Here is a 17,687-nt window from a genome sequence, read left to right as displayed (position 1 = left end):
GATTTTGCTGTGTAGTTGTTGTTCCCTTTATTATTTTAATGCTTATTACAACATTGGAATGTGGTCAGTAAGTTTTTTATATATATTAAATTCTTAGGTAACACTTTATTTTACAATGCCATAGTTACATGTTACTACATGTACTTACTATAGTAATAACAGTAAATTATGCATAATTACAAGTAACTAACCCTAAACCAAACCCTAACCCCTAACTGTAACTCTATAGTAAGTACATGTAGTTAATTACTATTACTCAGTACTTATTTGAGTAATTACAGTGTAACTGTGGCACTGTAAAATAAAGTGTAACCAATTCTTATAAAGACATCTGAAAAAAAAAAAAAAAAAACAAACAAAAAAAAAAACCTCCATACTCCATATGGTTTATCCAACAAATCCCATCACATTTGAACACACTCAATCTTGTTTTCAGTCCAAGTTAGTATGGTAATGCAATAAACACTACTCCTGTTGCCAGACCAAATTAGTCAGCAGCCAACTGCACTCCCTGTTTAATCAAATTCAAGCACAGTCTCTACAAATATATATACTAATTAGTATAAATGTCACTTTTCTTTATTGTTACTTTTTTTTTTTTTTTTTGGAGGAGGAGGTTTAATGAGTGCTTCTTAGACAAAATCTGAAGACATATCACTTCTATCATTTTAAAATATAATATTAAATTAGTTGTAATAGAGGACCTACAAAGTGTTACAATTTAATTTTTTATGGTTTACTTTAGACATTCTACTAACTATAAGTAACTTTGCAACTACATGCCAACTAACTCTCATTACAGTATCAGTAGTTCAATCAAGTTCAATTTTATTTATATAGCACATTTACAACAGCCACTAGGCTGACCAAAGTGCTTTACAGCAGAGCAAGATTAAAAGAAGAATATAACATAGAAAACAAAAATAAGAGCAACATAGTTAAGTGTTACCATAAAGCAGGAAGTCCAGAACTAAAATCAAAAATTAAAAAAAAAATCTATATGCTAGAGAAAACAAGTAGGTTTTAAAAGAGATTTAAAACCAAAGAGGGGGCCGTTCTAATCTCTAGAGGCAGGGAGTTCCAGAGTCGTGGCCCAGCCACCGCAAATGCACACTCCCCTCCACGCTTTAGTCTACAGTGAGGGACTGCCAGCAAAGCCTGGTCACAGGATCTTAAGCTTCTAGACGGAGTGTAGTGATGAAGAAGTTCAGAAAGATAAAGAGGAGCTAGATTATGTAGAGATTTATATACCAAAAGGAGAATTTTAAAGTCTGTTCTCTGGTGAACAGGCAACCAGTGAAGATATCTGAGAACAGGAGTGATGTGTTCATGTTTACGACACTTGTGGAGAAGTCTGGCCGCAGCGTTTTGGACTATAGCTGAAGACGAGCAATTTGAGATTTAGATACACCGCAATATAGGGAGTTGCAGTAATCTAGCCGAGATGTAACAAACGCATGAACAGCCATTTCTAGAGTTTTTGGAGTGAGAAAGTCTTTGATTTTAGTTTTGATTTTTAAGTTCCGCACCCGTGAGGATCTAAAAACAGACAACTCAGGCAACTCTCCAACTCAGGACTTGTACACTGAGAATTCTCATTTGGGCCGAAGACAATAACCTCAGTCTTATTTTCGTTTAGGAAGAGGAAGTTTTGGGCTAGCCATGATTTACAGTGGGGATCGAAAGTTTGGGAACCCCTTTCAGAATCTGTGAAAATGTGAAAATTTTTAACAAAACAAGAGAGATCATACAACATGCATGTTATTTTTTGTTTAGTACTGTCCTGAGTAAGATATTTTACATAAAAGATATAGAATAATATAAAAGATAGTTTACATATGGTCCACAAGACAAAAAAATAGCTGAATTTATTAAAATAACCCCGTTCAAAAGTTTGGGAACCCTTGGATCTTAATACTGTGTATGGTTTCCTGATGATCCATGACTGTTTTTTTGTTTTGTGATGGTTGTTCATGAGTCTCTTGTTTGTTCTGAGCAGTTAAACTGAACTCTGTTCTTCAGAAAAATCCTCCATGTACTGCAGATTCTTCAGTTTTCCAGCATCTTTTGCATATTTGAACCCTTTCCAGCAGTGACTGTATGATTTTGAGATCCATCTTTTCACACTGAGGACAACTGAGGGACTCAAACACAACTATTAAAAAAGGTTCAAACGTTCACTGATGCTCCAGAAGAAAACATGATGCATTAAGAGTTGGAGGGTGAAAAGTTTTTGAATTTGAAGATCAAGGTAAATTGTACTTAATTTTTCTTCTGGGAAACATGCAAGTGTCTTCTGTTGCTTCCGATGGACAGTACTAAATGAAAAAAAATATATATTTCAACAAAATAAGAAAAATGTAGACTTCTTCATCCTGTTAAAAAGTTTTCACCCCCCAGATCTTATTGCATCGTGTTTCCTTCTGGAGCATCAGTGAACGCTTAAACCTTTTTTAACAGTTGTGTTTGAGTCCCTCAGTTGTCCTCAGTGTGAAAAGATGGATCTCAAAATCATACAGTAACTGCTGGAAAGGGTTCAAATATGCAAAAGATGCTGGAAAACTGAAGAATTTGAAGGACCTGGAGGATTTTTCTGAAGAACAGAGTTCAGTTTAACTGCTCAGAACAAACAAGAGACTCATGAACAACCATCACAAAACATAAAAACAGTCATGGATCATCAGGTAACCACACACAGTATTAAGAGCCAAGGGTTCCCAAACAAGGAACAGGGTTATTTTAATAAATTCAGCTATTTTTTTGTCTTGTGGACTATATGTAAACATCTTTTATGTAAAATATCTTACTCAGGACAGTACTAAACAAAAAATAACATGCATATTGTATGATCTCTCTTGTTTTGTTAAAAATTTTCACATTTTCACAGATTCTGAAAGGGGTTCCCAAACTTTTGATCCCCACTGTAACCTCCTCTAAACATAGCAGAAGAGGTGTGATCGATGCAGGATTGTTTCGTTTGCTAGGTAGATAGATTTGCGTGTCATCCGCATAGAAATGAAAAGATACACCATGTTTCCTTAGAATAGAAACCAGAGGTAGCATGTAGAGAGAAAATAGAGAGGAAGCCAAAATAGAGCCCTGCGGAAGGCCGCAGGTCAGTGGTGCCATGGAGGAGGTAAAGTTACCCATCTTCACAGAGATCTATCAGTAGACTGTTAGCTTAGGGTTAGGTGTTAGTAGAATAAGTTGACAGTTGCAAATGTAACGCGCACCTCGCGGCGCAAGTGCGACCCTCCCTCTCAAACAGTAAATACCGGAAATGAGTGGAAAAGGAATACACGGGTTCTAAATTTGGACCAGCGACCAGAAGACCAGACTCGCTCAAGAGACTGTGTCAGCAACAGGGGTAGAAGAAAATGACAACAACACTGGCTGCATCAGAAACAGGTAAAGTATATTAAAGGGAATGTTAATAATGCAATAATAAAAGAAAAAAATATATGATAATAATAATAATAATAAGTCAGGGTTTCAATACATCATCAAACCAATAAACAAACAAACAAAAAAAATATATTGACCAAAAAGGGGTAATGGAGAATAAAATAAATGAAAAGAAGAAAATAAGTAAATGTATTCTTCTTATAACCCTTATATATTTAAATTTTCTATTTTTCTATCTATTTATTTTTTCTATTTTATTAATTGTTTGTCTATATCTCTTTTTTTTACCTATTTAGATTCAGTCTAATAAAATTAATTAACTCTTATTCTGCTAATATGGAATATATAGAATAATATAGAATATATACATTTCAACTATTTATTCAATTTGTTTCTAATTGGCTTATTTAATATAGATAATAACTTTGAATTTGACTTTGAATACAATTCTTCCAAATGACACTTTGAAATACCTTTTTTCCCTCTTGTTCTTCAGAAATACATCAGCAACAAAAATAAAATAAAAACCAAATAATTTGACAGTGGATTTTGAGAGTAGAAATCAGAAAAAAAAAGAAAAGAAATTACAATAGATAGACCTTAATGCTCACAATAAGAGTCCCAATGTGGATTAGGGTTTCACCAAACTTTAACTCAGTTCAGTGCTGCTTACACGAGATCCGTCTTCCGCAATTTAGTTCTGAGCAACGTAGTTCGGTCAGGAAAAACGAAGGAAAAGCGTGTGCACAATCCTACCACTTTCTTGATTCACGTAGCTCGATCCTTATATGGGCATGGCTCGCCAGTTCCTGCTCGCAGGCTCTTTCTAGTGCAAGGGACCAGGGACAGTTCAAGTTCAAAATCTTCTTCGACGATCGTCCGATTCCAGAAAATATGCTGCACCCGACTCAAGAGATGATGAAAAGCAGAAGATAGGCAAAAGAAAGACAGAGATGGGAAAGAAAAAAAAAACCCAACCAAGAGAATTCTACTTTTCTAGTTATGAAGTTTCCAGACAGGCAAAACTCCAACCTCCGGAAGTTTCTCTCTCCTCTATAACAGTTTGCGCTAGCATCAACCGTGATAATCGACTGACGATGATCAATTCACATTTCTTCTCTCAAAATCTGTTATTTTTGTAACACAACTGCTGATTTATATGTTCTAATTCTGTTTTCTTCTTCTTTTTCAGGACCATGTCGTAACTGCTGCTTCTCTCTCTTGCATTCGCGCTTTCTCGCTCGTACTCTCTCTCGCACAGCTCCGATCATAGGGCGGGGCTAACTCCTCGCTCTCCTCATTGGACCAAATTTCACTTTGTTTTATTTGAATAATTTTTCAAATTAGTTTTATTTCTTTTTGAATTTATGCATTTTCCTATTTTCTATTTCACAAATGTTATTAAAATAAAGTGCTGATTTACAGATTCACGAGTGTTATGGTTTTTATTCCCTTTTCTATTTTACATTAACAGGGCTCTCAGTAACCTGGGTTACACCCTCCCCTCCTGAATTCATGCACGTCCCGCTGCATCTGCATATTTCTGTGGTTGAGTTACAACCACAGGCACAGTATCAGCAGAAGCAACATTCGCCTCTAAAGAAGTGCTGAATGCGGCACTCAGACCTTGCAACAGAGATTGAATCACCACGGTAAGCGGATTTCCCAATTGGGGATACTCAAGTCTTTTTGCAGGTTGTCTCTCTCTTTGTGAACGCCTGGGATTCACTCCGTGCTCAAACTCAGTGTCATTCACTTGTTCACTCTGGTCACCTACAGCATCCATAGTTTCACTTGGAACTGGACTATCTCTACTCCTATTCTCACCCTCACATTCTGCTTCTATTTCAGTCTCCTGGGCAGGCAACTCATCTACCGACTTGGAACAGAGATCCAATCCTGTATCGGTGGGACCTAACTCTAGCTCATCAGAAGACGTTCCTACTTCTTCTAATTCAGGTAAGCGTTCCTCTACAGGTCCGCAATCAGGTAAGGCTTCCTTTACAGGTTCCTCTAAGCTCTCCTCTGATAACCTACAGTTAGGTACACGCTCTCCAACAGGTTCACCAACAGGTAGGTCAATTTTGACATTCTGGGGTCTTGGGCAGGGTAACAGCTCAGGATTCACTAAAACTCGAGTTTCAAAGTTCAGCCTATCCCTACACAGAGGACTAAGAATCTGTTCATCCTCAGACCCACACACAGACTCTGGCTCTTGTAACTCATTATCTGCACAAGCTCTAGTCCTAGGCCTGCAAACTCTTTGCTTAGGCTGCCGCTCACATTGATCTGGCTGCAAAAATCCACAGGGCAACAACAAATCACGATGTAACGTCCTGAGGGGACCACTCTGCCCAACCGGCCGGACAGTGTACACTGGTAAGTCACCTGCTCTCTTGACTACTACTTGGACACCTTGCTCCCACTTGTCAGCGAGCTTATGCTTTCCTCGCAACCTAACATTGCGCACAAGAACTCTGTCACCTTCCTCTAAAGTAGAAGCAACTACGCGTTCATCGAACCTTCTTTTGTTACGCTCTGCTAATTTAGCAGCATTCTTCTTAGCTATCTCGTAGCTCTCTCGCAACCGGTCTTTCAAATCTTTCACGTACTGAGAGTGGGCCTAAGCTCATAAGGAGCATACCCAGTTGTATCATTGCGCGTACAATTGTATGCGTGCCCTAGGGGCTTTACAAACTCCTTCCACTTAGACTTTTTCTCATTCTCCAAAGTTCCCAGCATTTGGAGGAGTGTCTAGTTAAAACGTTCTACCGGGTTACCTCTGGGGTGATAGGGCGTGGTACGAATCTTATGGATACCCGCAACATGACACAATTCCTTGATTGTGTGGGATTCGAAATCGGGCCCTTGGTCACTATGTAGCTTCTCAGGAAACCCATAGTGTACCAGGAAATTTTCCCACAGGCATTTTGCGACCGTACGAGCTGTTTGGTTCTGGGTCGGTATCGCCACGGCGTACTTCGTGAAATGGTCGGTGATAACCAATATGTTCTTGGTATTGCTGTGGTCTGGCTCTAACGATAAAAAGTCCATGCAGACCAACTCCAAAGGCCTACTGGTTTGAATATTGACCAGAGGAGCGGCTCTGTCTGGAGGCGTTTTTCTGCGCATGCATCGTTCACAGGTTTTGATCTTTTTTTCAACCGTTTGGGACATTTTAGGCCAGAAGAACCTGGACCTCACTAAGTCCAGGGTCCTCTCAATACCCAAGTGCCCCATGTCGTCGTGGAGGCTGCACAACACTATCTCCCTTAGCCTAGCTGGTAGCACTAACTGATAATGAAGAGCCCCTTGTTCTTGCTTCCTCCTATACAGCACCCCATTCCTCAGTTCAAGTCGACTCCACTCCCTCAACCACAATACCATATCAGGTGGTTGACCCCTCAGAGTACCTGGCCTAGTCCCATTCTTCATCCATTCAACTACTACCTCAAGCTCTGGATCTTCCCTTTGCCATTCTGCTAATGTGGCCTCTGAGATGTTAGAGAGATCAGGAAGACCATGCTCAACCTCGTGTTGAAATTCATTCGGCAAAGCATCAACGCTATGAGTGAGGGACTCGACCAATGAAACTGGAGAGTGTGCTAAGTCAGGGCTTTCAGGCAAACCAATCACCTGATGCCTCTCACAAATGGCATTCACCACATCCGCCATGAGAACCTCAGACCCGGTTTCAGGCGCTGCCAGGTGGTGGAGTGTAAACTGCTTGATCCTTTCTCTTTCTTTCTGAGAGACGAGATCATCCAGAGGCTCACCATGCGGACGCCGGGAAAGCCCGTCCGCGTCCTGGTTTTGACTCCCAGCCCTGTATTGGAGCTTAAAAGTATATGTCGACAAACTAGACAACCAACGGTAACTGGTAGCGTCAAGCTTTGCAGAAGTCAAAACATACGTCAGGGGATTACTGTCGGTTACCACAGTGAAATCTGCACCATACAAATAGTCGCTGAACTTGGCTGTGACAGCCCACTTTAAGGCCAAAAATTCAAGCTTATGTGCAGGATATTTCGCTTCACTCTTTGTCAGTCCCCTACTGGCGAATGCTATTACCCGCATCTGCCCGTCCTGCTCCTGGTACAATGCCGCACCAAGCCCAGTAGTACTGGCATCGGTGTGAAGCATATACGGGAGCTTGGGGTCAGCAAAACCCAGGACAGGAGCGGAGGACAGCTTAGAAATGATAACATCAAAGGCATTCTGACATGCAGTGGTCCACCGATCACCAAACTGCTCTTTGGTGTTGAAGTACTCACCCCCCTCTCGTTTCCCACTGCGGCCCCTACGAAGCGGAGGGTACCCTTCAGTGAGTCCCGTGAGAGGTTTGACTATCTTCGAGTAGTCACACACAAACCTTCTGTAGTACCCTGCAAATCCTAAGAACGCTCTCAGTTCTTTCAAATTTGTGGGCCTTGGCCAAGTCTTAAGAGCTTCAATCTTAGCCGGGTCAGTCTTTACCCCATCCCTCGAGACTACATGCCCTAAATACTTGACTGATGTCTGAAAGAAACGACATTTTTCAGGCGACAACTTCAACCCGTATTCTTTAAGCCAGTTGAGGACCTGTACTAACCGCGACTCGTGTTCTTCCAAGGTCTCTGAAAAGATTATCAGGTCGTCAATAAAGACTAGTACCTGTTTCCTGTGAAGATCACCCATGTACCGCTCCATTAATCTTTGGAACGTACTTGGCGCATTCGTGATTCCTTGGGGCATTCTATTGAATTCCCAGAATCCAAGAGGGCATACGAAAGCAGTCTTGCACTTATCAGCCTCATCCATCTCAATCTGGTAAAACCCAGACTTTAAATCAAGCACAGAGAACCACTTTGAGCCTGTAAGTACAGAAAAGACTTCTTCCAGATTGGGCAGAGCGTATGCGTCTTTGATCGTCTGGGAATTCAACTTCCGAAAGTCGATACAGAGCCGTACCGAGCCATCTTTCTTTCGGACTACAACTATGGGCGAAGAAAAGGGGGACTGCGACTCATGAATAACTCCAGCAGTCATTAGTTCCTGAAGATGCTTTCGAACAGCATCAATGTCCTGTGGGTGAATCGGACGCGCCCTATGCTTGAATGGTGTCTCGTCAGTTAGTCTGATTTGATGTTTTACTTGACCTGTACAGCCATAATCAAGATCATGTAAAGAAAAGACCTCAGGCATGGAATTTAACAGGTTGGTTATCCGCTCCCTCCAGTCTGAAGACAAGGGAGAGTCTCCGAAATCAAAGGTAAGATTGGCGTGGGTAGGTGCTGGTGACTCAACCTTACTTGAATTCTGGGCTGGTTTCTCTACGACTCTCTGTATAGCATGGATCTTAGCCAAAACGGCTTTAGGGGGGATAGTTAAGTCTGTCTGAGTACTATTCTTAAGCAGAACGGACAGCTGAGAGGAGCGTTTAGAAGGCAATGTGTGCACACAGCTCGCAACCAGGAGGCCGCTTGGAAATGGAGCTGATGGGGGCTCAAGAATTACCCATTTCTCCATACAGGGTTCCCGAAGCTGAACGTATCCATTCAGAACTACAGTGCTCCTGGCAGGAACGACTTCATGAAGATTCCCTACCAGCCTCACTTGTCCTAATGCTTCACTGCTAGTTTGCCTCCACCTTGCCTCAAGGACTTTAAGCACCGCCTGATATCCGTGGAGACTCGAATGAAGGCTACTCTCACTTTCCTTAATGCAATGGCTGTAAAGCACGTCCAGGGAGTTGGTTCCGACAAGAACTTGCGACAGACTCTTTAGATCTGGAACTATTAAAGCTAACGTGGGGACCTCGACTTCAACGCCTATGAACTCTCTAGGAAACTTTAAAGTCAGTTCAGTGTACCCTAAGTATGGCACCACTTGCCCATTGGCTCCCTCCACTTCCAACAAATTTCCTAATGACTTCAGCGGGTGATCAGACAAATGTGCCTCGTAGAATGACTGGGGAACTGTAGTGACCTGAGACCCTGTGTCTAGGAGACAATCTACTTCCTTTCCATCAATAATGATCTGCGCAGTACACTTAACCCCTACTAACCCCTTCGGCTTTATGATGACTGCTCGTGACAGGCTCTTGCCTGTAACATTTAGGGCGGATCCTTTTACACCTCGTCTCTGTATGCCCCGCTACAGAGACTTCCCTTAGTTTAAAGGCAAAGAGGAATGACCACGCAGCGAGTCCCACTGAGCTTGTTGCTCCCTCAACTTACGCCTCTTTTCCTCAACCTTTGTGGGGTTCGCAGCGTTATCACAAGCAACGGCCAAATGCCCGTCTTCTCCGCATCTGAAACAATATCCAGGACGAGGCCGATTGGTCATTGGTTGGGCCCTTCTAGCACTTCTACCAATGTCTGTCTCTAAGAAATTCTGAGGCGGGAAAACTCGGGGACTTGCAGCCTCACGGGAGTAGTCTCTATAACTCTTTTGAGCAACACTCTGAGCCTGCAGTTCAGCAACTTGTTGTCGCAGCTTAGCGATTTCTAAGTCATCTGAATTTTTGCGCCTTACTTCTTGGGCCATGGATGCCTTCAGAGTGGTTACCTGAGTACGCAAATCTTCCACTACTTTCCTCAAAGTGCTCAACTCCACCTTCTCAGAGGATGCACTCGGTCGCTTATGGCCTGTGGTTTGACCTAAATTAGCAACTTGGGCCTGGACCTCTGCAAGTTGTTTCTTTATGAGGTCTGTTTCAGAAGTGTCAGAATTTGATGTCTCATAAGAATAAGCTGATACTTGGTGAGGGGCAGCTCGTGGTCTCGGGTAGGAATTAGGAGCTTTTGACAACCCAAGGTACTTTTTCATCCGCTCTTCCTTGGAAGCATGCTTACCCTCCTCTGTTCGGATTAATACAACTAATTCAGCAAAGGTGGGTGGGTGAGCCTCCCTCCTTCCTAACTGAAGGCTGGCTATGAGACCATCATCCCAACACCCTCTCATGAACTGTTTCAAGAGGCAACGATCGTGATCTCTCTCCGCAATGCCTCCCCTCCTAATCGTTGTACTCAAAATAACTTGCAACCGATGCAAAAAATCTGACGACTTTTCTCCCTGATTCTGTAAGGTGCCCATGAACTTGGCTAAAAGTTCATCACCATCCTCTACAGAACCATAGACTGACTCCAGCAACTCAAGATATACCGCCGGCAAAGCTGGAGTTCGCACATGTTTCACTACGTCTGCAGCTGGAGGCAACAAGCTGTCTAAGATCCTCCGCGCTCTATGCAAGTCTGAAACCGACGGGTCACTTAACAGGAGATCTACACTTGCTCGCCAAGTATCAAAATCAGGTTCATTTGGAGGGCGCGGGCTCCTCCCTGAGAAAACTCTAAGTCGAACTGAGGCCTGCTGTGCCATTGTGGCATCAGTAGTCTTCACTATGTGCTCTACTACCATTCTTTGAATACCCGGTGGGTCAGCAATGCTCGCAGGAAAGGTAGGGATAGTAGTCACAGTAACACCATCAACAACGTTTTCTGGATTTGGGAAGGTCATAGAGGCCTCCCGTCTCTTGGTTGGGTCTTTTGATTCTGGGGTTCGCATTTCAGCAGAGCTAGACAAGGGCATCGGGGAACAACACACAGGTTCTGGAACGATTGCTTCCACACTCTCAGAATCATTAAAGCTCGCATTTTGTGCTCTTAATGGAGAACGGTTAGCGGAGTGGGCTTCCTGAAGCTTTTCCAACTCCCCCTGAAGCACATCTAAGAAAGACTTCCCACTTCCCCTAGCAAGGGCCTTCAACGTTTCAAGATACTCTTCAGTGACCGTACCACTAGCTGTCTGCTTACAGACGCTAGCCAGGGCTCGTACTTGGAATGTAACACTCGGGTTTGAGAGACTTCCCAGGGTTAAAGGTAACAGAGGTGTTAAGTTCAGCATGGAAGTGCTGTGAGCATATTCCACAATACCATGGTGATGGAACTCAGAAGTTTGGTCATCAATTATCAAATTACGTCTAATTGATCCATACTTTTGCAAGTATGTCTCTAGCTCGCAATCTGTCTCAGTTAACGTGAGGCCTTTGACTATGAGCGCATTTTCCACATTCACGTTTTCTCTCTCTATGATTTCCATTATCGCAAAGTAAAGTCAGCACTTTTTTTCTCGTAACAAATGTTCTCGTTTTCTGCCTTTCCAACCGCTGTCCTTGTTGCTAAGCAACAGTCTCCTGGCTGGCTCGCCAACTTTCTGTAACGCGCACCTCGCGGCGCAAGTGCGACCCTCCCTCTCAAACAGTAAATACCGGAAATGAGTGGAAAAGGAATACACGGGTTCTAAATTTGGACCAGCGACCAGAAGACCAGACTCGCTCAAGAGACTGTGTCAGCAACAGGGGTAGAAGAAAATGACAACAACACTGGCTGCATCAGAAACAGGTAAAGTATATTAAAGGGAATGTTAATAATGCAATAATAAAAGAAAAAAATATATAATAATAATAATAATAATAATAAGTCAGGGTTTCAATACATCATCAAACCAATAAACAAACAAACAAAAAAAATATATTGACCAAAAAGGGGTAATGGAGAATAAAATAAATGAAAAGAAGAAAATAAGTAAATGTATTCTTCTTATAACCCTTATATATTTAAATTTTCTATTTTTCTATCTATTTATTTTTCTATTTTATTAATTGTTTGTCTATATCTCTTTTTTTTTACCTATTTAGATTCAATCTAATAAAATTAATTAACTCTTATTCTGCTAATATGGAATATATAGAATAATATAGAATATATACATTTCAACTATTTATTCAATTTGTTTCTAATTGGCTTATTTAATATAGATAATAACTTTGAATTTGACTTTGAATACAATTCTTCCAAATGACACTTTGAAATACCTTTTTCCCTCTTGTTCTTCAGAAATACATCAGCAACAAAAATAAAATAAAAACCAAATAATTTGACAGTGGAATTTGAGAGTAGAAATCAGAAAAAAAAAAGAAAAGAAATTACAATAGATAGACCTTAATGCTCACAATAAGAGTCCCAATGTGGATTAGGGTTTCACCAAACTTTAACTCAGTTCAGTGCTGCTTACACGAGATCCGTCTTCCGCAATTTAGTTCTGAGCAACGTAGTTCGGTCAGGAAAAACGAAGGAAAAGCGTGTGCACAATCCTACCACTTTCTTGATTCACGTAGCTCGATCCTTATATGGGCATGGCTCGCCAGTTCCTGCTCGCAGGCTCTTTCTAGTGCAAGGGACCAGGGACAATCAGGAAATCTTCTTCGACGATCGTCCGATTCCAGAAAATATGCTGCATCCGACTCAAGAGATGATGGAAAGCAGAAGATAGGCAAAAGAAAGACAGAGATGGGAAAGAAAAGAAAAAAACCCAACCAAGAGAATTCTACTTTTCTAGTTATGAAGTTTCAAGACAGGCAAAACTCCAACCTCCAGAAGTTTCTCTCTCCTCTATAACAGTTTGCACTAGCATCAACCGTGATAATCGACTGACGATGATCAATTCACATTTCTTCTCTCAAAATCTGTTATTTTTCTTAACACAACTGCTGATTTATATGTTCTAATTCTGTTTTCTTCTTCTTTTTCAGGACCGTGTCGTAACTGCTGCTTCTCTCTCTTGCATTCGCGCGTTCTCGCTCGTACTCTCTCTCGCACAGCTCCGATCATAGGGCGGGGCTAACTCCTCGCTCTCCTCATTGGACCAAATTTCACTTTGTTTTATTTGAATAATTTTTCAAATTAGTTTTATTTCTTTTTGAATTTATGCATTTTCCTATTTTCTATTTCACAAATGTTATTAAAATAAAGTGCTGATTTACAGATTCACGAGTGTTATGGTTTTTATTCCCTTTTCTATTTTACATTAACAGGGCTCTCAGTAACCTGGGTTACACCAAGTTACTTAATAGTCAGTAGAATGTCTGCTGGGGGACCATCAAAGTAAAGTTTTTGCAGATATTAAGCAGACAGTGAACTAATATTTAGTTGACATGTTGCAAACTAAGTTGCTTATATTTAGTAGAATGTCTAAAGTGGACCATCGTAAAGTAAAAACAAGAGATAGCAGGGACTAACCAGCTCCTTTACTCCATTGGCACAGCTTCTTCTACCAACTGGGCACGGGTGCTCCCTGAGGAAAAAACGGAGGCACAGGTGTTGCCTGTGGAAAGAAGGTGGGCATGGGTGCCCCCGGGAGGAAAAGAGCGAGAATGACTGTGCAAGTGGAAACAAGGCAGGCATGGTGCTCCCTATGGGAAAAGAAGCTTATGGGATAGTTCACCCAAAAATGAAAATTATCCCATGATTTACTCACCCTCAAGCCGTCCTAGTTGTATATGAGTATCTACTTTCTGACAAACACAATTGGAGATCTATTTAAACATATCCTTAGTCCTCCAAGGTTTATTTGGTTGTGAATGGACGGCCGCGTTTTGAAGTCAAAAATAATGCATCCATCCATAAAAAAGTAATCCATATGACTCCTGTGGGTTAATAAAGGCCTTCTGAAGTGAAAGCAATTCGTTTTTGTAAGAAAAATATCCATATTTAAAACTTTATAAATTCAAATAACTAGCTTCCAGCGGACGACTGTACGCAGAATGCACAAGTCAACTTGCTCCAAATGAGTAATCCTCTGACGCGACGTAGGACGCAGAATGTAGGAGTATTGTAAGATTAGATGCCTCTAGCGGTTCAAACAAATGGGGCTGTGCAACAAATTTAAGCTCCTCTTCTCTCATATTGAAATCCTCCGAAATTTCCGAAATAATAAAAATTATCGTTTTAGACTTTACGTTGTGCGTCAGGTCAAAGGATTCTCTTCTGACGGAAATCAACCTGCCCATTCTATGTACGGTTGTCCGCCGGAAGCTAGTTATTTGAATTTATAAAGTTTTAAATATGGATATTTTCTTACAAAAACACATGTTGAATGAATGCATGCATTATTTTTGACTTCAAAACTTCACAACCATTATAAACCTTGGAGGATTAAGGATATTTTTAAATATATCTCTGATTGTATTCGTCTGTAAGAAGTTAGTCATATACACCCTAAGATGGCTTGAGAGTGAGTAGCCTAAATCATGGGATAATTTTCATTTTTGGGTGAACTATCCCTTTAAGGCTTGTGCTGCTTCTACTTTCTCTGCTTTTGCCACTCATTCTTCCTCTTCTGTTGAAGGATACTCGTAAAGCTGACGCTGTCCCAGAAAAGTGTTTTCCGCACTGCTAAACGAGGATCATGGCATACAAAGTCGGCATGAAACTCGAACAAGAAAAAATGTAAGGCGGGATTGTGAGTGATAGCTTGTCCCGCCCCATTAAACACGTCATCAGAGAAGAGAAGATGTCGCTGCAAGAGGGAGGGAGGGGAAAATAAGATTAAAGATTACGAGGGCACATGAAAAAAAAGCACACGGTGAAATCATTTATAAATACTCTAAATAGTCCATAAAAAAATAAGAATTGTCAATTTTGATTTCATCATGTCTAAGATTAGGTCTAAATTTCTCCATTTAGATTTTTTTAGTTTCAGTGTTTTTTTGTTTTTTTGTTTTGTATTTTTAATTTGTCAATTTATAATTTGCTTTGTTTCTTAAAAGGTTTCGTTCTGTTATATTTGGTACTGTTGGCACACATCTAATAACCTCACACAACCTTCACCTAGTTTCTCACTTTGCACGCCATACGATTCACACCAGCACCGCATGAGGGCAGCAAAACAAAGTCAGAAATACTCCCAACTCCCAGACAGCACTCCCCATGTAAATTGTGAAGGTTGTGTTAGTTGTCGGCTTTTCATGGGCTATTAAAATTTACTTTCGCTATCGGAATCATTTGTGGACATTTAAGTGCAGATGCGGATGTTTAACTGTGAGGATGACACGTTGTTCAGTTTGATAAAGTGTGAGGTAAGCGTGCTCATCCAGTTGTCATTGACAACACGACAGTCTCACTGATGCTTTTGAAATGTCATTGTGCCTCAGTGAGTAGTCTGGTAGTTTTGTTATCGTCTCCAGCGCGATATGAATATTCTTTTTGCTTGTAGAAAAATGCAGATAATATTTCTATTATTCATAGCGAAGTTTATCTCTTTGTGGTTAATGACAGTTTATAGGCTAATGGCTAGCAGTCTGGATCATTAAATACGCATTCACACCCTTTATTTAAACATTTAGCACACAAGATGTGATAGATGAAGTGATTTTGTGTAAATATGGTTTAATGGCTGGTTTATTAAAGCAAGCTTGTTTTAATAGCTCTCTCATATAACTCAAATGTGCGAATGCTAATCATGCTAACAGATCAGATTTGTCCATCTAAGCTTTATAATACATCATGGCTGCGTCAGATGAGTCTAACCATAATAATAAATCATTTTCATGATTAGAATTGTGCATACTCAGAGCTGCTGACCCATGTTTGACTTTATGGTCTAGTGATCAAAGATTTGTCAGGGTAAAGTTCAAACCCCATGTGTCAGTTCTAAATTTAAAAGTCCTGTCAATGGACAATTAACGCTTTTCAAAACAAAAAAATAATACAGCTTTAAATTTTGTTTTTTTCCTGTACATTAGAATGTGTACTTTTTATTTTTGTATTATGAGCAAAAAATAATGACTATAATACATTTTTTTTACCATGATTTAGATTACAAAAGACACCCACTAAAATGTCATTAAGTGTAACAATATATATGTATCTAAATAAATAAATATTTATAAATATAAATAAATCGTATTAGGCATATTTAAAACAGGAATCATTTGATGTCATATTAAAAGACTCTATTTAAGGATCACAGTGCAGCCCTCAAATACTAATTAATTGTAATTTTTAAAATCTTTATACTTTGCTGATGTCCTCCAAACCACTAGGTTTTACCCATTTGCCACCAAGAAGTTTTTGTAAGGAAGTGAAAATCATTTAAAATAATATAATAAAATTTAGTATGATTGGTATGATTGGGAGCTCTGTTCAGAAATATTGGTAAGCTATTATTCTGACCATCACAATCCTGAATACCTTTCTCTTTACACCAAGTATGATAATTATAATGATAATGATAAAGATATAGTTTAAAAGAGAGAGAGAGAGAGAAACAATATTGTGGAATCACTTTCAGATTTTTTCCATGAATAATAAAAACATTGACAGCCAATCAGAATCCATTCCACTTTCAAGAGCTCCAGCATTTAAAGAGGCAGACGACAAAACTGTAGTACATGCTTAGAATGAACAGTGTTATCGTTCATTAGTGTGGACGCTAATATAGCTATTGTTATAGTTATCTTTATAGTTATTGTTCTTGGTGTGAATGGGCTTTTAGAGTGCCACCCTAGCTATTGGGCCTATTTACTTTTTGACTTTTTTTTGCATTTTTCAGTGCCTTTCAACTCTCTTGGTTTGTGGGCATCTAAAATAAATCAATAACATAAATTAAACAATACATAATATTTAAAAAATTCATTAAAATATTAACCTATATATATATATATATATATATATATATATATATATATATATATATATATATATATATATATATATACATATATATATATATATATATACATATATATATATATGTTAATATTTTAATGTATTTTAATGTATTTTTTAAATATTATGTATTGTTTAATTTATGTTATTGATTTATTATAGACAAACCAAAAATTATTGAGACATTTTTTGGTATTTTTGATATATTTTTACTAGTGGCTGCAGGACACTATAGTTCATTTATGTAAGTGAGGATAGCAAAATAAACTGTGACATATTATACCAAAACATTCTTCATAATAAAGTGGACTACCAGTAAAACTGATAAAAATTTGGAACCAAAAATTATTCAGCCACTTTGACCTGACCATGTTTTGCTTAAGCTTTATCTGACATAATTAAGATAAATTTTTTTCTGACACAGTTTAACTCTGAGATATTGTCATATTTTATTACCATTTTTTAAACTATAGTGTATAAACTGTAGTAATGAATGAAATGTTCAAGATGTCTGAATACATTTTGGTTTGACTGTATATGTATACATACACATTAATGTACATTTGATGTACATTGATGTACATAGTTTTGTCATATTGGGTGAGATTTAAAAAAAAAATCAACAATGTTTATATTATTACATATAAATATATACATGTATAAAACAAAACTAAAATGAAACAATGACAAAATATACAAAAAAAAAAAAAAAATTGATTGACCATGGTTGTTATTGTTGTAAGTGTACATTATAGGACATTTAGACAAAAGAGTCCCTCAATAATAAATTGG

At 39.3% G+C, this 17,687-nt stretch overlaps 1 protein-coding gene across 1 annotated transcript in view; it reads left to right on the top strand.

The window, feature by feature from the left end:
* Positions 1-15,067: 15,067 nt before the first annotated feature.
* The window catches only part of btbd8 (BTB domain containing 8), a 39,485-nt gene continuing 36,865 nt past the window's right edge, over positions 15,068-17,687 (top strand). Inside the window, exon 1 of the mRNA XM_048199600.1 lies at positions 15,068-15,304. The gene's annotated coding sequence lies outside the window, so the exon portion shown is untranslated. The remainder of the gene's footprint in view (positions 15,305-17,687) is intronic.

The sequence above is a fragment of the Megalobrama amblycephala genome, linkage group LG8, assembly GCF_018812025.1.
Source record: "Megalobrama amblycephala isolate DHTTF-2021 linkage group LG8, ASM1881202v1, whole genome shotgun sequence".
Lineage (NCBI taxonomy): Eukaryota > Metazoa > Chordata > Actinopteri > Cypriniformes > Xenocyprididae > Megalobrama > Megalobrama amblycephala.
The sequence above is the reverse complement of the archived record's forward strand: the minus strand, read 5'-3'. Positions and strand labels throughout refer to the sequence as shown.